Source organism: Ascaphus truei, chromosome 7 (assembly GCF_040206685.1).
Source record: "Ascaphus truei isolate aAscTru1 chromosome 7, aAscTru1.hap1, whole genome shotgun sequence".
NCBI lineage: Eukaryota > Metazoa > Chordata > Amphibia > Anura > Ascaphidae > Ascaphus > Ascaphus truei.
Genome location: NC_134489.1, coordinates 6,773,147 through 6,794,308, shown reverse-complemented (window position 1 = coordinate 6,794,308; position 21,162 = coordinate 6,773,147). Strand labels below are relative to the sequence as shown.

The following is a 21,162-nucleotide window of genomic DNA, read 5'->3' as shown; positions in this document are numbered from 1 at the left end:
ATAGCATGAAATAAGCAGATATAAGAAGTCTCTTAAATGAAAGTCTTATCTGTTTCTTGTGGTTGGGAGGGAAAATTTTCTCTGTCCCTGGTTCAACTCCCCTTTTCCTCAGGGTGTGTCAGCATTCAGGTTTAGAAGTTTTCCCTGTGTCTTGAAAGCAGCTATGCTGTGTTTTCTGGCAGAGCTCAAGACAAGTTGTGAGAATCAAAGACAATCTCTGCTCAGTCTCCAAAGTTCAGCTCAGGTGTGAGCAAAGGAGTCTCACTTCCTGTCTCAAAAGACAGGCTTTTGTAAGCAATCTAATCAGGCAGGTGGTGTTTGTTAATTGACTACCAGCAGTTAACCACCACTCTGCTGGATTAGAGGCACATTACTTGAACAGGGATAACTCCCCTGTTACACGCACCTTTTGGTGGCCTCATATGGCAAAACTCATTCACAAATTTACACGCGCTGGTCCAGTTTTTGCACAGAACAAGACTCTTCATCAAAAGCCTTCCGGGTTACTCATGCCTCTTCCAGTACCTGATCGTCCATGGTCACATTTTTCAAGTCTCAAGCAGATCATCGTCGTCAACAGGCTCCCAATTACAAGAATGAAGGGATGTGAGGGAAAGGGAGGGAAGGGAGTGGGGAATGGACTGGGCACTCCCAGATGAACCAATAGTGTTGTTAGGAATACAACTTATATAAACAAAATATAACACCAATAGTGGATAAGTAAAAGTGTAAAAAGAGCAGCTCAACTTCCTCTGATGGGACAGTTCCAGATCCCAGGATGGTAGATTTTTGTTGCTTGGAGATGAGGAGGAGCGCAGGAAAGTGTAGCAATATATGCAAGAAAAAATAACATATATAGTGCAGATTGTATTACACTGTGCAGATTGATATAATCTATAGAATAGAACTCACAAAAATCGCAGAACGTATCACATGTCAGAGATCCTTCTCTCTCTGACTGGAGCCCTTTGAACAGCAATAACCTGGATGTCCCTCAAGGCACGGGTATGCAAAAATGAAGAGAAAAGCCACAATAGTGCATACTATTCCAACATTGTATTTTTCACACAATTAACAAGAGTATATCACACTCACATTTGCCATGTTATAATCGGGTGGGGGAGAGAACCGTTGCTCGTTGTTTGGTGCAGATGCAGGCAGCTTCACAGCGCAGAATCCAGGCAAAGGTCTCGTCCAGTGGGAACTTCCGCCCTTAGCCGTGACGCGATAGCGGAAGTGACGCGACGGCTGTGACGTATGCGGAAGTCACAGTAAGAGATTCCAAGACGCTGTGAAGCTGCCTGCATCTGCACCAAACAACGAGCAACGGTTCTCTCCCCCACCCGATTATAACATGGCAAATGTGAGTGTGATATACTCTTGTTAATTGTGTGAAAAATACAATGTTGGAATAGTATGCACTATTGTGGCTTTTCTCTTCATTTTTGCATACCCGTGCCTTGAGGGACATCCTGGTTATTGCTGTTCAAAGGGCTCCAGTCAGAGAGAGAAGGATCTCTGACATGTGATACGTTCTGCGATTTTTGTGAGTTCTATTCTATAGATTATATCAATCTGCACAGTGTAATACAATCTGCACTATATATGTTAATTTTTCTTGCATATATTGCTACACTTTCCTGCGCTCCTCCTCATCCCAATTACAAGCCAGGGGAGCGAGTCTGGCTTTCAGCAAAGAATATCAGACTGAAGACTCCTACCCCAAAATTGGCGCCTAGGTTTTTGGGGCCTTTCTTGATTCAGGAACAAACCAATCCTGTCACGTTCCGTTTACAGTTGCCTTCATCCATGAACATTCCCAACGCGTTCCATGTATCCCTGCTCAAGTCTTTCGTTCAGAGCAATCGATTCTCTGCAAATGCCTGTAAACGCAACCCTGTTATGGTCCAAGGACACTCAGAATTAGAGGTGCAGTCCATCGTGGATTACCGTATATCCAGGGGAAAAGTACAGTTCCTTGTACATTGGAAGGGCTATGGTCCAGAAGAGAGTTCCTGGATATCAAGGGAAGACATTCATGCTCTAGCTCTACTCAATCGCCTCCACAAGAAATTTCCACAGAAGCCTTGGATGGATCGTCCTGAGGTCGATCCTGAAGGGGGGGGGTACTGTAAGGAATCAGGGGCCATGTCCTTTGCCACGTGACCCCTCATTACCCACTACCAGTACTGCAGCGGCTGCTGCCTCTGCCCCCCATCGCTACCCATGCCATCGCCCCGCGCATACCTTGAACTCTGCCGCGGCCACCATCTTGGATTCTGACGATGGTGTTACAGAGTGCGCGCTTCCTTCTAGGATTTATAGCGCGTGCATTATGCCTGTCTCTGCCCCCCGCTCGGCGTGGGAGTCTTCACCACGTCTTCAGCACTCTCAGCTGTGCTCTACTACTTCCTGGTCTCTCAGCCACTCACGAGCAGCTCCTTGGCACCCCCCCCTTGCCATGCACCTCGTCCGGATTGGTCATTGCCGCTAGCATAGGCCCCTATCGTTTCTGAATGTCTCTCTGGAATATCATCCTGGATGGCCATCCGCCAACTGAAACTTAACATGGCGAAAACAGAGCTCCTTATACTTCCTCCCAAACCTGGCCCTACTACCTCCATCCACATTAGTGTTGGAAGTACCATCATTCACCAAGCATCCCAAGCACGTTGCCCAGGGGTCACACTCGACTCCTCTCTCACATTCACCTCTCACATTAAAAACATATCTAAAACCTGTTGCTTTTTCCTCTGCAATATAACAAAGATACACCCTTTCCTCTGTTGCTCGACTGCTAAAACTTTGACTCAGGCCCTCATTCTCTCCCCCCTCGATTGCTGTAACCTCCTGCTGTCCGGCCTTCCTGCCTCTCACCTGTCTCCCCTACAATCTATCCTAAACGCTGCTGCCAGAATCATTCTACTATTTCCGAAATCTGTCTCAGCGTCTACCCTGCTGAAATCACTCTCCTGGCTTCCTATCAAATCCTGTATCACACATGCAATTCTCCTCCTCACTTTTAAAGCTTTACACTCTTCTGCTCCTCCTTACATCTCAGCCGTATTTTCTCTCTATACACCATTCTGACTCTTGCGTTCTGCTCAAGGATGTCTTCTTTCTACCCCCTTTGTATCTAAAACCCTCTCCCGCCTTAAACTTTTCTCACTTTCTGCCCCGCACCTCTGGAATGCCCTTCCCCTCAATACCCGACTAGCACCCTCTCATCCATCTTTAAGACCCACCTTAAGACACACTTGCTAAAAGAAGCATATGAGTAGCAGCGTGGCTAATACATAAAGCTTGGCCCCTGCAAACGCACTTACCTGAATGCTCTCCTACGGTCTCTTTACGTTCTCACCACCAATTAGATTGTAAGCTCCCCAGAGCAGGGACTCCTCTTCCGAAATGTTACTTTTATGTCTGAAGCACTTATTCCCATGATCTGCTATTTGTATTATTTGTTATTTATATGATTGTCACGTGTAGTTCTAATGTGAAGCGCTATGTACACTAATGGCACTATATAAATAAAGGCATACATACATACATGTCTGAAAACCTGATGTAACTGACTGAAATTATGCTGTAAAAGATGTAGTCAGTGGATCTCTGAAATAATTGAGAAAAGAATCGGACCAAGGTCTATTTCATATATATTGAAAGGTAGGACATTTAATTGCACCCATCTAATGAAGCAAATCTTCAATTACCGAATTTAGTAATATCAAACAATGTACTGTAAATGTAATAACAAATATTCACGTCGGGGAATATTTCGGAAATAATGATCATAGCGGTCTATTTTTTTTTTTTTAAAAGACAGAACACCATATTATGTGGGATGAACAAAGACTCCTAATTATAGAAAGGCACATTTTTGTAAACTAAGTGTAACCCTGTTTCCCCCACCCAATCTCACATAGGGCCTTTTCTCAGGGAATGTTGCTCTGGTTACATGGCATAGTGTGGTGCAAACCTGCTGGTAACAGGGGGGCCTGGGTCATCCGCTTGGTGTTATAGGGGACTGACAGGACAGGCTTCTGGGGTCTTGCCCAAATAGTATTCAAAGGTGCAGCGCCTCCATCTCTTGCAGCCCCCAGGTGTATGGGGAGAAGTCTCTGCAGAAGAATCTCTTCCCCCTCCTCCCAATAGACTTCACTCTCAGGCAGGATGTATAATAAAACAAAGGATTCTTTATTGTCTCTCTGTACTCAGCAGCCCAGTTGATCAGTAGCTTGAAGGGTATCCACCCTCAGGGTGTCCATGGATCCACTCCCAGCCAAAGGGCACCAGGAGAAGTCATTGCTCTTCCCTTGTCCCCTGGTGGGATAAGAGGAAACGGTTTCCCTCTACTCCCCTGGGGAGGGCCTCAAACTGCCTGAGCCCTGACAGCTTGGTTAGGGTAAACCAGCCTCTATCACGGTAGAGGCAGACTGGCTAAATACAGGAAGTGCAGGGCATTAAGTACAAATCCAGTAAGCACCACCCCTGTGCCTCTAATTGGATACAAGGCCTGATGACACTACCTTCTCTGACTCACTACCCTGCAATGAGTGGGGAAAACCCATGATTACTCCTGGCAAACCTACCCTTACTAGGCTTTACTGCCAGGAGGAGAGCAGACCTATAGCCCAAAAACCAATCAGGGCTACATAAGGAATACATTTCTTGCAGGAAAATATACAGAAGATAAATGGGCAGTGTTTAATACATTGTAAGATAAGTACACATCAGTTTATACCCTTGGGTAATAAATATAAAGTACAGGTATTTTTCCAATGTGGAAAAATAAACAGATAGGGGAGGAAATAGAAAGAAACAGGCAGGTATTTAGATGATTAAAGGCAGACGGGAAAGAGGCGTCATTCAAGAATTATAAGGAATGTAACATTAGTTGCAAATGGGCATTCAGATGAGCAAAACTTTAAAACGAAAAAAGGATTTCAATGGAAAGTAAAATCAACTCCAATACATTCTTCTTGGACAGGTAAATTATTGGAGATCAGAAATCTGAGGTATTAAACACATTCTTTGCCTCTGTATATACGTGGAGGAGTAGACAGTTGCAAAAATATTACAACAGGAGGAAGCCTCAATATCAATGTAACGCGTGCGCTCACCACGAACAAGGCGGGACCCCGGTACTGAGGTGGGAAAGTACAAGACTGCGCACCCTGGAGAGTGGATAGTCAGCATAGCAGGGTCTGGGTTGTAGAAATCGGGTTAGTTCAGATACTTGCCGGAGTCCGAGGGCAGAGCCAGTGGGATGGTCGGTGTCCGTAAAGCCGTGGTCAGGGGTTGGAGACGTGCGGGTAGTATGGGGCAAGCCGAGGCCGTTTTCCAGAGAAGGTTCAATAGTCAAGCCGTGGGTCTTTATCCAGAGGGAGTCCTATAGTCAAGCCGGGTCGGTACATGAGAAAGCAATAGAGGTGAAAACAACAACAAGGCACAAGGCAAGGCACAGCAAATGCAGGAACACAAGGCTACACAGGTTATGCTCAGCAAGGCAGAAGTGAAAGCGAATTAGGAGTAATTGCCACACAGCTGGGGAGCAGTGCAGGACGTCACATGTACATGCCGTGCGTGACAGATGGGCAACATGACCGGGGGCAGAGCCAGGCTCCGTGGCACAGTGTGAAGGGCTGCGGGTGCGCGTGCGTCTTTAAGCAGAGCAGGGAGGCATGCTGCAGCAGGTAAGGAGGGAACACGCCGCAGAGGACGTGTTACCCGATTCCTTACAATCAACTAGCATTTGTTTAACAGAGGAATACATGCAATGATGCCTTGATAAATTAAGTTTAAAAAAGCACCCAACCCTGATGGTATGCACCATTTAATGAACTCTGGAGTTCCAATCTGAAGGACACCAGATTTACCAGTAACGAAATGTGAAAGGGACCAAATACAGTAATTTCTGACCCAATTTAAGGCAGGGGACTTTCAATGTAGGTTCCTTGTTGAAAGCCAAACATTATCCCCGACGAGACATCTTGGGGAATTTCTGCTACGTTGTTTGCTGCATTTTTGTTTCATGCTTGGGCCTCATGAATGTCTCTTTAAGAGTCTCCTGGATGTCTTGGACCTCAAGTTTCTCCATTACCACTGGAATGGAACCAGAAGTTGGAAAGCGAGGAATAAAAGTTGGATGAAACACAAAATTCAAGAAGAAGGGGCTCGGCTGTGTCGAGCAATGATATGAGTAATTGTAAAAGAACTCTGCTACAGTTTAAAAGTCAGCCCAGTCATCCAGGAGATGGCAAACAAAACAGCGTAAATATTGCTCCAGTGTCTAATTGGTCCTTTTTGTCTGACCATTAGATTGTGGATGATAGCTGGAGGACAAATTTAAACAAATTCCTATAGCGGTACAGAAGGTCCTGCAGAATATTGAAGTGAATTGCACCCCTCTATCAGATATGATTTTGTCCAGATCCCCATGAAGACAGAACACTTCTTTGAGATAAAATTGGTTGTCTGAAGTGAAGAAGGGAGGTTCTGTGTAGCAATGAAGTGGGTCATCTTCATAAGCCAATCCACTACTATCTGAATGGTATCATTCCCACTAGATCTTGGTAGTTCAACAATAAAACCATTGATATGGACCCCAGGGTTGAATAGGGATCAAAAGAGGCTACAAAAAACCCACAGGGAATTCTCAAGGAATCTTGGTCCTAGAACAGGACTCAGAGGAGAGGGCATAGTCTCTATAATGTCTTGTGATAATTTAGGACACCTAAAAGAGCGGGAAAACAGTTTGTGTTTCTTGAAGACATCTGTGTAGCCAACCGGTCGGGAGTCATGCATTTTTTGGAGCACTTCTAATTTTGCTTCCTTAAGGACGAACAGACGGTCTTTACAGTTCCACAGATCATCACATAGAAATACTGTAATTCAGACTCTCGTGGAGGTTTGTTAACAAAAGAATCATGTGTGTAGGCTACCTTAATTCACGCTAGGAGATCAGCAGAAAACGTGACTCCCAGAAAATCTATTTTTGGTAGAATAGTTTATTTCTGTTCTTTATCTGAACACGGACTAGGCCATAACCTAGACATCAGTCTACCCATTCTTAGTGCTGGGGTGATATGAAATGTGGAACTGAAATCATGAAGAAAATAGTCCACCTGGCTTGTCGAGCAGACAGTCTTTTCGCTGATCGCATGAATTTGACGTTCCTGTGATCCATAAATACGGTAACTTGATAATTGGCCCCATCAAGTAAATGTCTCCACTCTCAGAATGCAGCATTTATAGCCAAAAGTTTTTAGTTTCCGATGTCATCATTTCTATTTGCTGCCGACATCTGGTATGAATACAAGGCGCATGAATGAAGGAGCATTTTTGGCCCAGTTCTTTGTGAAAGAATTGTATCAACAGCAGATTCAAAGGTGTCAATTTCCATGACAAATTAGGCTAAGGCCCCGCTCCCTCAGTCAGCGCGCCCGCACTGCAGACAGACTGCGCGCTGACAGACACAGACCGCGATATGCGGTCTGTAGGGAGCTGGGAGCTGGAGCGGGAGGGGGGTGGGAGTGGTAGGGAGGGGGTGGGAGTGGGAGGGAGGGGGGCGGGATCTGATCGTGGTGCCGTCCACCCCCCCCACACACACATATACATATACACATACACACACACATACATACACATACATACATACATACATACACACATACACACATACATACATACTCACACACTTTAACCCACAGCTCCTTCCCTGCTCCCCACCCAAGGCACCTCCCATCTAGCTCCTTCCCTCCCCTCCTCCCCATTGGCTGACTCGCGTATCACGTGATGCGTCAGCGCCGAAAATCACTAGGATCTTGCAGCATCGGCCGGCTGACGCGTCACAGTATGTAGTTAGCCCTGCCGGAAGGAGGCAGCGGGGGCAGAGACCATTCGGGCAAGGGTCTGTTTGTCCGCTGCCGCGCGCCCCGCTGGCCGCAGCGGGTTTGCAGCCTTAGAGTTCTGGATTCGGGTGAATGAGGATGGGAACAGAGGTGAAGTTGACTTCAGTCCTTCAAACACCGAATCAGCTTCAGGAGGCATTCTAATGGGAATAATGCCAGAGAAGTTTTTAATAAAACTTCTGTAGAAATAAGCAAAGCCCACAAGTCTCTGAATGTCCTTCTCATTTTGAGGAATTGGCCATTCCACCAAGGCTTGAATCTTGCCTGTGTTCCATACTCAATCCCTCAGGGGAAATGACATAGCTGAAAAATTGCAAGCTGGTCTTTTGAAAATAACACTTTTCTAATGTTATACTTTCAGAGATTCTGGTGATCAAAGATGTCATCTGAAAAGACTAGGATTTCATCCAGGTATGCCACAATGAACTGGTCCAGTAACTCCCGGAGAACATAGTTAAATAGATGTTGGAATGTTGCAGGGACATTACATAGTCCAAAAGGTATTGTAAATTTATTCTCTACTTTATATACGTAGGAATAGTCTCTCGTGCTCGGATAGATTTATCTCGTGCCCCCGGGAGGCCTTTTTCCCACTCTTAGTGCGCTGGACAGGAAAAGACGAGCAGCTCGGAGGAGAAGTAATTGAGTCAGACACCAGTGAGCGTTGGCAATAACCTCTCCTGTTTATAAAACGATTACAGTCAGGTTTTATAGGCGAGCGAGCGAAAGTGTATTCGTGCAAAGCTTACTTCCCTTATTCTATGTTTATCTTCAAAGTGACAGATGGAAAGTTACATTTTGGGAACTCAAAGTTTGGCCAGTCTGGGGCACAGGGGCACAGATCGTAATTCTTGCTTGAAGTGCTGAGACCGTACATAAATTTCAGTTGTGCCTTCTTGGCTTAAAACTTCCTGTTACTTCATTCCGGAACTATGTCTGAACATATATAGTTCATAAGTGCAGCCAACATTAAGTGGGTAAAAGGTTAGTTAACATCAGATTAAAAGCATAATGGCAGTTAGTATAAAATGGTTATATAGCAGGCAAAATGGAGTCCCCCCTGATATACACATTATCAGGTATCATCAGGTATTCGTAGTTCCCATGCAGGCTCGGAAAGCTCTCTTCCACAAGTCACCTGGTAAAATGTGGACCAAATTGTATGATCCTTGGAGATCTAACTTGGTGAAGATCTGAGTTGACCGGATTCTTTCCAGTAGTTCAGGAATCAGAGGTAATGGATACCTGTTCTTCATCACGATCTTATATAGCTCCTGATAGTTCAATGTAGGAATGTAGGGAGGCACCATTTTTTCTCATAAAAAAGAGAGAGGCACCCACCGAGGAAGTAGAGGGTTGGATCAAATGATTAGAAAGGTTCTCCTGGAGGTAGTCATTTAGTACCTTCAATTCCGGTTCAGAGAAGGAATAGATTCTCCCAAAGGGAATGGCAGCATCCAGTAATAGTTCAATGGGGCAGTCGTAGGAATGATGCATGTGAAGTATGGAGTAGTAGGCAGCAATTTTTTTTGAGAAGAAGAAATCTTCTGTATACCCAGACACTATGGTGTAGGAACTTTCGGTAGACAGACGAGCTAGCAGTGCTCCAAAGAAAAGGTGAGTACCTTGGTCTTCCAATCAATTAGTGGATTATGGATCATGTCATGGAATTTCCACACTCACCGGAAACAAGGGTGAATGAAAAATACGAAAATAAATCTTCTCCTGGTGATTGGGATATATGATTAAAGTTAAATTGCTTGTCTCATGGGTGATAGGTGTTGAGCTAAAGGGAGAACCGTCAATGACTTCCATCCTTTCTGGGGACTCCTTAGGCAAAAAAAGTGCCTAATGGCTCTTGGCGAATTCAATGTTATTGAAATGTCCTGATGCCTCAGAGTCGACCATATCTGTGGTTGAAAACGTTCTGTTCCCTCCTTGAGAATAATGGGAACAAGGAGGTGTGGATGAATAAAAGGAGGGTAATCTTTACCTTGAGAGGTAGAGAAAACAGTCTAGGAAAGGACGTGCAGCTGTTTCCTCCTAGGACTCTGGAAACAAGATTGCCTGGACTTATTTGGGAAAATAGGCAAGATAGTGTTTCGAAATCCTGCAATACAGGATTCTGACCGGTATCTATTCCTTCAAGGGAAATAGGTCCTAGCAATGTGTTCACTTGCAGTGCCTCGACCTCAGTTTCCCTGGAGGGTCTTGGGGTGTTAGCAGTTCTCGAGCCAAGGTTCTCAGTCCAAGTTCTGAGAATTGGAAGGTGCTGAAACCAGTGGGGAGAGCATGGTGGCTCTCCCAAAAAGAGTAAAGTGTGTTCCTGGACGTGGAGTGGACAGGGTAAGCCTTCCTGAAGCAGACGCCCTGCACCTAGTTGAGGCTAGTGTCTCGCCCCAGACATAATGTATTCCCTTGTTTTGTGCATTTTTGTGTGTCTGTGGGCTTGCCCAAATGGGGCGCCAACAGAAATCATACAACCCCCAATACATATAAAGATACACCCCCATCCCCCAATACATATAAAAATACACCCCACACCCACAATACATATAAAAATACACCCCCATCCCCCAATTCATATAAAAATACACACCCACCCCCATACATATAAAAATACACCCCCACCCAATACAAATAAAAATATACACCAACTAACCCCTAAAAAATATATAAAATACACCCCCAATACAAATAAAAATCAGACTTACCTTGTGGATGGTCTCAAGTCAGTCCCTGTGGCAGCGGGGGGGGGGGCGGTGGCTGCGGGGTGGGCCAGTGGCTGCGGGAAGTCCGGTGGCTTAGGGAGGGCTGGGAAGGTGGGACCGTTGCTACAGGGGGGCATTGATGCAAGACGGCCGGTGGCTGCTACAGGGTGTTTTGCTGTGGGAGGGCCAGTGGCTACGAGGGGGTGGGGGGGCATTTCTGCAGGGGGGCTGGTGGCTGCTGCGGGGGCTCCAGTGGCTGTGAATGGGGGGTGTTGCTGCAGGGGGCTGATGGTTGCTACGGGAGGGGCCATTGTTGTGTGAGGGCTGGTGGCTGCGAAGGGGGGGAGGGGTTACTGTGGCGGCGGTGGATGCTGTGGGGGGTGTGTGGTTGCTACGGAGGGAGGGGGCATTGTTGCGGGAGGGCCGGTGGCTGCGAAGGGGGTGTCGTTGCTACGGGGTGGGGGGAGGGTAGTAGGCTGGTGGCTGCAGGATGGCTGGGGGGGACCGGCAGCAGGTCACAGCAGCTGCCACCAGACCCAGCTCTCCCCCGCTTCAGGCTTAGTCTGTCCCACGAGGTGTCTGATGCTGACGCGCGCCGGAAGCTTAGCCCAGTTGACTTCCATTGCTGACATCAGAGAGACCTGCCACGAGTGCCCCGCAGCCACACTGCATTTTTTTTATGACACGGGCACATCCACGCAGGGGCCCGAGTGGCCAGGCCCTCTGACTCACCGGGCCCAGGATGCCAACCCTGGCAGACTTCCCTGGTGGCGACCGTGTGTCCAAATAAGTCCCATTATATCCAACAATGTTGTCCTGCCTAGTGAATTGATCCCGGAAGATAAAAGGTGTTAAAAGTAGACCAGTAGGTCTCCTGTGACACATATTTTTAAAAGGATCAGTATACATATACCCCAAATGAGTTAACATGGGAAGAATGTTAATCCAGGGAGAAATCTCATTGCCATTACTGGAGTATGCAAGGAATTAATTTTTACACTTATAAGACATTATTGGGTTATGTTTAACTGGTGTTTTTGGTTTGCCTTCCACTAGATCAATATACTGTGAATACAAATATAAGATGAATATCTCAGTTTTCTAAATATAATATAGGTTAAACAGGATAGACATATAACTGCATGTGACTATGTAACTATGTAATTGGTAGAGCTGATCAGGTGGATTGGTGAATCCATTTAGCAACCACCTTGGGTATGCTGTATCCTCTAAACTGGATGTCCTGCGTTGTAGCCCTCGGAACCCCCAGTGGAATTAAGTCGATGTATCTCTGGATCTCATGGATCACGGCGTCCATGTATGGCATACGGCTTCTATCCTGTATCTTTGGTCTGCGGTTTCTCCCGATTACACGGTCAATCTCCTCGTGGACCTTGGCTAATAGGAAGAGAAAGTTTAAGCTTAGGTGGAAAGTATCGACTGTCCTGAACAACGTATCCAATCATGGACACTACATAATCACTGCTTAGTTAAAAAAAATAGACACTTTATAGTGCATCCACCTGACTCACAAAGGTTCCCTGAAGCTGTTCCTTCCTCTCACACATCATGCAAATCAATACCGTAGATGTAATTTAACTGTGTCAGATCATTAGACAGAGGATCTTATGCCAACTGAGAAAAGTTAAAGATGTTTGATTATGTATGAACTCAGAACTTGTTGAATGATAAGGACTGTAGGATATTTGTTAATCACTCACCTTGGACATCTGGGTATTTAAGGAGAAGGAGGAGAGCATATGTCAGGGTGGTGCTGATAGTATCAACACCAGCAAACAAGATCTGTAGGGTGCTGCACACCATGTTGGGCACGTTGAATTCACTATGTGGATCATCTTTTTCCTAATGGGGTTGAAGATACAAATAAGATGAGACACTGTGTTATTACCTTGAAATGGTTACAGTGGTTTTATAACATTAATCCAAAACTTAATATTGGGAATCAGTTAACTAATTCCTAATTTATTCTATTGCTCTATATAATGGATCCCTATAACTCATTCTATTTCTCCATATAATCTCTCCCTATATCTCATCTTATTGCTCCATAGTACTTCTGCCTATAGCTCCTCCTATTTGCTCCATATAACCTGTCTCAATAACCCCAATGTCTCTTAATACACTACAGTATATAATCCCTCCATATAACTCCTCCCTAATTTATTCTATTGGTCCCTTTAACTCCTCCCTAACTTCTCCTTATGCTGCATCTAACCTCTCCCTATCACACCTCTCTAAATCCTTTAATTGTTCTGTGTAACCTCCTCTCCCCATAGCTGCTCTAATTTCTTAAACTTAACACCTTAAACTTCTTAAACTTCTCCCTAACTCCGTCTATTAATCCATATCACTTCTCCCAAGAAGATATCAGTATTTTAATATCAATGTATTGCCAATCTAGTATCTTGAGGAATTGTCCAAATTCACTCACTCATTTTCAATACCAACACAACTTATACAGCTTTATACAGTACAACAGTGTGTCTGTACCTTCTCCATTTTAATGAGAAAAGCATCAATGTAGTCCCTAGGATTACTGGGATCCAAAGTCTTCTGGTTCATTTTAGCTTTCTTCTCTACAAACTCCAGAAGCTTCTCCATGACTGTAAAAATTTTATTATGTTGCCCAGGAAGGTGTTTCATAATCCAGGGAAACATTTCATACATCTAAAAAGAATGAGCTATCATTAAAATAGAAGTTCTCTTCCATCAAAAAATCTATTTTGTAAACAATTTATAAAATGTAATTGCCTTAAACTAATATAATTGTACTAAAAGCAAATATTTGGGGTTCCTTGGAATTTTTTTTCTTTTTATAGGGGATTCTGGGTAGAGATTGGCGACATTTTTTTTTTGTATATTTGGATCCGTCTCGGATTGGACCTGTTCCATTGGTCTGCAGATCAGTCTCAAAAATGCCAATCCTCCTTTATCCCCCCCAAAAAATCTATCACTGGCTATCCACGTGACAGATTAATAATTAGAACCAAAAACCATAATCCACGATCCGTGGAGGAGGTGGAGGAGTCATGAATAACTGGTCTAGAGACATTTCTTCCTCTATTTGAGAGGGGAAGAAATTAGGGGCTGTGTTAGGAATAATCCTGACATGTTATTTGTTCTCTATCTCCACTTCTGTTTCCTTTGTTTGTTCACTGGGTGTGCTGCTGTTTCTATCTGCTCTGGGTTTTCCTCTGTCTCCTCTTTGCTCTCCGCTATTCTTTTCCTGCATGCCTTTATAGCTATTTGTCTTCTGTTCCTTCTTGCTTTGTTTTATGTTCCAGACTCCTTCTGCCCTAACCTGTTCTGTTCCTGTGAGAGTACTGGTTTACTTACAGATGTAGCATTATGGTCGGTTGCGCTGCCCTCACGAAATCCTCTATGGGCACGTTTTTATTCCTGTGTGCGCGTGGAGTGCAAGTAAGGAGACTAATGGCCGATAAGGATAAACAAAGCGGGTGTCCCTGCTTCTTAACGGGACTCGCGCTGCTTTTATTTGAATAACACAGTATTGAAGCAGGGGTCTCCACAGCTAAACCGCATTATTTGTAGCCACGTGTACCCCAAGCTTCCTGAGTTACAGGCTCCCGGTATGGGGGTTCTGGTATCTCTGTGCATTGTTTAAATGTCCTGGTCGCGTGGTGTGACGGTAGGGGGTAACCAGACTCTCAAATAAAGATTGATGTGTTTTTCCCTTTCCGGCCATGCCAGCGAGCAGGGATTGCTAGGGGATGAGTTTCAAGAGGGATTTTGCGGAGGAATTGTTGTCAGAATGTGCCTAGATAGTTGGGGTCCGGAGTTATCGTTTCCCCTAAAAATGTACCCGGGAATCATGCCTGATTCTCGGATACATGTAGGCACATTGTCTCAGCAATATCTGCCCTTGAAAACTCAAGCACGACTCAACGATAAGGTACCTTGCTTCAGCTTAGCCCAGAAAGGTGAATGGGACAGAGGGATGAATGTGTCCCTGGAGTTGATGGGATCCCTACGTTGACTGTATAACCCTGTTCTTTTAATGTATCCATGTATTGTTATAACTCTGTGCCCAAAACATACTTGAAAACGAGAGGTAACTCTCAATTTATAACTTCCTGTTAAAACATTTTATAAATAAAATAAATTATATACTCATTGCTGATACCTTTGTTCCTGCAATGAAGATAAATGCATCCCTCTCAAATTTTCCGGCAGCACCTGATGTACCCGTTGCTGAATCCTATGCTCCCTATGAATACGAACGTACCTCTCTTGGTTTTCCCTGCAGCGCCTGATGTACCTGCTGCTGATTGCTGTGGCATCGCTGTGAAGACAAGCACTTCGCCTGTCAATAAACCACCAGAGGTGGGCCACCTTCAGTTGGCCTTCAATCAAGGACACCCCACCAAACCTGGAGTGTTGTCCGGAGGCCACCTTAAGTTAGCTTTCCATCAAGGACACCCTATCAAACCTAGAGGGTCGGCCGGAGGATCTCCCTGGAGAGGGTGGACTAATGTGAATCGTGAAAAAGTGAATATAAAGGCGCGAACAACTCAATTATAAAAATAAAAAATAGTGAATGTGTAGAACTAATATAAATCACACAAATAAAAATAGTGACAATCAAAATAAGTGAAAGTCTAGTGACCCAGCTCAAACCCTCTGGTGGGACCTGCCTCACGGGTTCCAAGATGTAAGGTAATTCTCAAACAATCCAGGGGGAGCATGTAAGGGAAAGAAGACAAACAAAAACACACAATATAAGTGCAGATGTACGTATGAAAATCTGAGATAAGGCTCGTAGTGTATTCTTGGCTCGTATGTTCAGCCTACTCACAAGATGTTGATGAATAAAAAGCACTTGCAAGAAGGGCTGCTGCCCGTGTTGGATATGTGTAGTCAGGGACCCCCATCAAAGGCACAGTCAATTATGAGAAGGGGTATGGGAGAGATGGGAAAGACTACATAGTGCGATCAGGCTGATAGACAAAATCTTTATGTAAAAATATATAAAATGTGCACTTATGTTGTGCAAGTATGAAACAAGAATATATCACTTAATAAGTGAAATGAAGGGTCACCGCACTGCTCACCGCCTCCCCTGGGTATTCAAACTTCCTCTACTCGTGGGTTGTTTTCGGAGTTTGTCCTTATTCTCTTGCGCCCGTCGGAACGTGTGACGTCACGGCTGCAGGGACAGTGAAGTACGGATTGCCTTCAGGACCAAAAAGGTATCACTCAACGCGTTTCGCCCAGTTGAAAACTGTATCCGGCTTTGTCAGGAGTTTGTATGCTGGTATGAATGTACCCTCTATATACCCCTTCACATTATTTAATTAGTAATAAACATACGGGTAGCAGCCCTTCTTACAAGTGATTTTTATTAATCAACATCTTGTGACTAGGCTGGACATACGAGCCAAGAATACACTATGTGCCTTATCTCAGATTTGTATACATCTGCACTTATATTGTGTTTTTGTTTGTCTTCTTTCCCTTACTGCTGCGACACACTTTATTCGAGCAAATACCCAGTATGTACCTGGCAGATACCTGGAATGCGCCGCTCCTCACCTCTGACAAGCCCCGTTGCGTTTGCCTTCCCAGCCTGGGTTCATGCCTGGCTGACGGGCGGCTGATCTGTTAAATGATAATGATTAGGATTTAATAGGCTGCAATGCTTCGCGTGTCTACCAGATGGCATAAATTCATGAATTGTAATGCAGTATATATATATATATATATACTGTGCAGTATTGCAGCCAGCGGGAATAAAATGCTTCAATACCTGCCTGGAAAATAACGCAATGCACTCGGGCAGAAAACAGTCACAAACCTCAATACACCCGAGTATACCCGAATTCGTGGGACTAGCCAAGCTCGAATAAAGTGTGTCGCCAGTGTACATGCTCCCCCTGGATTATTTGAGGGTGGACTGTCAGGAATAATCGTGATAAATTGTTAGTTCTCCCTCTCCATTTCTGTTTCCTTTGTCTGTCCACCGTGTGTGCTGCTGTTTCTTTCTGCTCTGGGTTTTCCTCTGTCTGTCTCTTCTCCATTCTCCAATCTTCTGTCCATGACTGCCTTTATAGCTTCCTGTCTTCTGTTCCTGCTTGCCTTTGTTTTATGTTCCAGACACCTTCTGCCCTGCCCTGTTCTGTTCCTGTGTGAGTCCTGGTTTACTTATTAAATTAATTGGCATGTCCCAGTCTGTTCCTGTTCCTGTCCCAGTCCTGCTTTCCTGTTCCTCTAGGAAGATAGGTGAAGATGCGTTGCACTGCCTCAATTTCCAACTCCCAATGAGACCGGAAAAAATACAAAGTGAGCACTCAGCTGAATAACAGGTCAGGTTTATTGCAGGGTGGTGCAGCAGGGGAACAGCAAAGCCACACGAACGCACCTACGCGTTTCGTGCACGAGGCACTTTATCAAGGTGACAAACAAGTATAAAACTGCGTGATTTATACTCACCTGTACTGTGCCTCGCGCTGCCGGGTGTGACGTCATCGTCCCGCGTCGCAACGGGTCGCGGTGACGCGGCGTACACAGCCATTGGCTGGGCCAGTCAGGTGGTATGGTAATGTTATCTGACTGTCTTTTTTTCTCTTTTTTTTCCTAAAACAAACTTTATTAACAACAATGTACAATAAGATAAAAAAACAGAGTTAAAAACATATTTCAATACTATAATAGCAGTAGATCAACACAGGCATAGACAGTGGGTATTTGGAGTATGTATGGGGCATTATATTACTCTAATAAACTTACAGCTAAGTGCTATAAATGGCCCCCATTAGGTTCATAATGAACTATGCCTGTGTAGGTGATACTTGGTAGTTTGTGGATCGTGGACTGAACATGACCACAATTCAAGTGCAAAATATAGAATAATTATTGTAATCAAATGCATATACATGAGAATATAGTCCTAGCTAATCACTTTAGTGGACAACATAAGATGCTTCTTATATAAGTCACTTATTTATGAGTTGACCCTAGACTTAGTGATATATTAATATTCAAATATATTCATGGAATATGTGATGGTATCTAACCTACTTGCATATTGAATAGAACAGCATGAACAAAGATTGGGAAAGCAAAACAGGAAGAGAAAAATTAGAACAAATATATATAAGTATTGAGGGTTAATGACAATTTTAATTAATGAATTAGTCTGTGTCCATAATATTATTACTAAAAGAATAAAAAATATAAAAAAATAAAAAAAAATAAAAAAAAATTAAAAAAGAGTGCATCAGTGCATAAAAAATAATACAAAGTGCATTGTTACATAAAAATACTGAACAGTGATAATGTGGACCTATCTATATGAAAAAACCCAAAATACAAATTGTTTTAATTAGTTTAGAAAATGACTTATATCCCAATCAATGTTCATGCCAAAGGGTTCCCTAGTCCTCAGAGTAAAAATCCAGTAAGATTCCCGTCTATCTAGCATCTTAACTCTATCTCCTCCTCTGGGGGAGGCGGGAATGTGTTCAATGCCTTGTACTGTACAACGATTGGCATTACCATGCGGACAATTAGAGAAATGTTTTGGTACAGGGTGATTTAGATCTTTATTCTTAATCAATCGGAGATGTTCTAGGATTCTAATCTTTAGTTTTCTAGTGGTCCTCCCCACGTACTGGCGTCCACATCCACATTTGAGTAAATATATTATAAACGTGGAGTTGCAGTTAATAAAGCAGGGGACGTTATACGTCAATCTCGTGACTGTAGAGGTGAAAGTTTTACCCTGATTTATTGAAGCACACGCTTTACAATTAGTGCATGTGAACATTCCTTTTGGTAAAGGGGATTTGTTCTCATCTGCTGCAGTGAAGAGACTGGGTGATAGTGTATTAGCTATCGTTTTGGCCCTTTTAAATATAATATTTGGGCCTAGCGACACATACGGTTTCAATACAGAATCAAGTGACAAAACACTCCAATGTTTCTTGAAGATGGCCTTAATGGATTGTGCTTGTTTGCTGAATGGTGTTATGAAAGACGGACTAAGATCAGATCTTGATCTTTTCACGGTTTTATGTCTAAGAAGACTGTTTCTGTCCATCTTCCACACCCCATCAAGCAATCTGTCTAAATCAGATTTTTTGTAGCCTCTCTGTAAAAAGCGAACGTATAACTCTTCTGATTTAATTTTAAACTCATCATCATTAGAACAATTGCGGCGGGTTCTGATGAATTGGCTTTTCGGTATCCCCATGAACGTGGCTTGAGGGTGACAACTATCTGGTCTTAAGAACGTGTTCCGTGAATTCGGTTTACGATAAAGTGTGGTCTGAATGGAGAGTGCAATATCAATGTATAAACATAAATCTAAATAATAAATGTGCTGATGGTGATAACAAAAAGTGAAAGAGAGATTAAACTCATTGTCATTAAGTGACGAAATAAACTCTAAGAGTGTGGTGATGTCTCCTTCCCAAATAAACAGGAGATCATCTATGTAGCGTCTATAAAATATAATGTGCTCTCTAAATCTATTTTTATCTCCAAAGACATGGAACGACTCCCACCACCCCATAAAGAGGTTGGCGTATGATGGGGCAAAGCTCGTGCCCATAGCCGTTCCACGTCTCTGGAGATAGTGCACCCCGTCAAACAGAAAAAAATTGTGAGTGAGTAAGAAGTGAATAGCATCTAAAAGGAAAGTGACTTGTGCTTGTGCTAAATCAGATTGATTAAGAAAGTGACGTGCTGCTGTCAAGCCATGTTCATGGGAAATGATGGTATATAATGACGTGACGTCTAGCGTCACCCACACCATATTATGATTCCATACAATTTGGTCTAGAGTGGTTAATAAATCACTACTATCCCGAATGTACGAGGGCAATTGTTGGACAAGGGGCTGTAGGAATAAATCCACGTACCGTGAAACACCATCTCCCAAAGAATCAATGCTAGAGACAATTGGCCTCCCAGGAGGGGACACCAATGTCTTATGAATCTTCGGGAGACAGCAGCACGTCACTTTCTTAATCAATCTGATTTAGCACAAGCACAAGTCACTTTCCTTTTAGATGCTATTCACTTCTTACTCACTCACAATTTTTTTCTGTTTGACGGGGTGCACTATCTCCAGAGACGTGGAACGGCTATGGGCACGAGCTTTGCCCCATCATACGCCAACCTCTATATGGGGTGGTGGGAGTCGTTCCATGTCTTTGGAGATAAAAATAGATTTAGAGAGCACATTATATTTTATAGACGCTACATAGATGATCTCCTGTTTATTTGGGAAGGAGACATCACCACACTCTTAGAGTTTATTTCGTCACTTAATGACAATGAGTTTAATCTCTCTTTCACTTTTTGTTATCACCATCAGCACATTTATTATTTAGATTTATGTTTATACATTGATATTGCACTCTCCATTCAGACCACACTTTATCGTAAACCGAATTCACGGAACACGTTCTTAAGACCAGATAGTTGTCACCCTCAAGCCACGTTCATGGGGATACCGAAAAGCCAATTCATCAGAACCCGCCGCAATTGTTCTAATGATGATGAGTTTAAAATTAAATCAGAAGAGTTATACGTTCGCTTTTTACAGAGAGGCTACAAAAAATCTGATTTAGACAGATTGCTTGATGGGGTGTGGAAGATGGACAGAAACAGTCTTCTTAGACATAAAACCGTGAAAAGATCAAGATCTGATCTTAGTCCGTCTTTCATAACACCATTCAGCAAACAAGCACAATCCATTAAAGCCATCTTCAAGAAACATTGGAGTGTTTTGTCACTTGATTCTGTATTGAAACCGTATGTGTCGCTAGGCCCAAATATTATATTTAAAAGGGCCAAAACGATAGCTAATACACTATCACCCAGTCTCTTCACTGCAGCAGATGAGAACAAATCCCCTTTACCAAAAGGAATGTTCACATGCACTAATTGTAAAGCGTGAGCTTCAATAAATCAGGGTAAAACTTTCACCTCTACAGTCACGAGATTGACGTATAACGTCCCCTGCTTTATTAACTGCAACTCCACGTTTATAATATATTTACTCAAATGTGGATGTGGACGCCAGTACGTGGGGAGGACCACTAGAAAACTAAAGATTAGAATCCTAGAACATCTCCGATTGATTAAGAATAAAGATCTAAATCACCCTGTACCAAAACATTTCTCTAATTGTCCGCATGGTAATGCCAATCGTTGTACAGTACAAGGCATTGAACACATTCCCGCCTCCCCCAGAGGAGGAGATAGAGTTAAGATGCTAGATAGACGGGAATCTTACTGGATTTTTACTCTGAGGACTAGGGAACCCTTTGGCATGAACATTGATTGGGATATAAGTCATTTTCTAAACTAATTAAAACAATTTGTATTTTGGGTTTTTTCATATAGATAGGTCCACATTATCACTGTTCAGTATTTTTATGTAACAATGCACTTTGTATTATTTTTTATGCACTGATGCACTCTTTTTTTATTTTTTTTTATTTTTTTTTATTTTTTTATATTTTTTATTCTTTTAGTAATAATATTAT

At 43.4% G+C, this 21,162-nt stretch overlaps 1 pseudogene; it reads right to left on the bottom strand.

Annotated features, from left to right (window-relative positions):
- The window catches only part of LOC142498671 (cytochrome P450 2G1-like), a 121,315-nt pseudogene that overhangs the window by 12,429 nt on the left and 87,724 nt on the right, over positions 1-21,162 (bottom strand).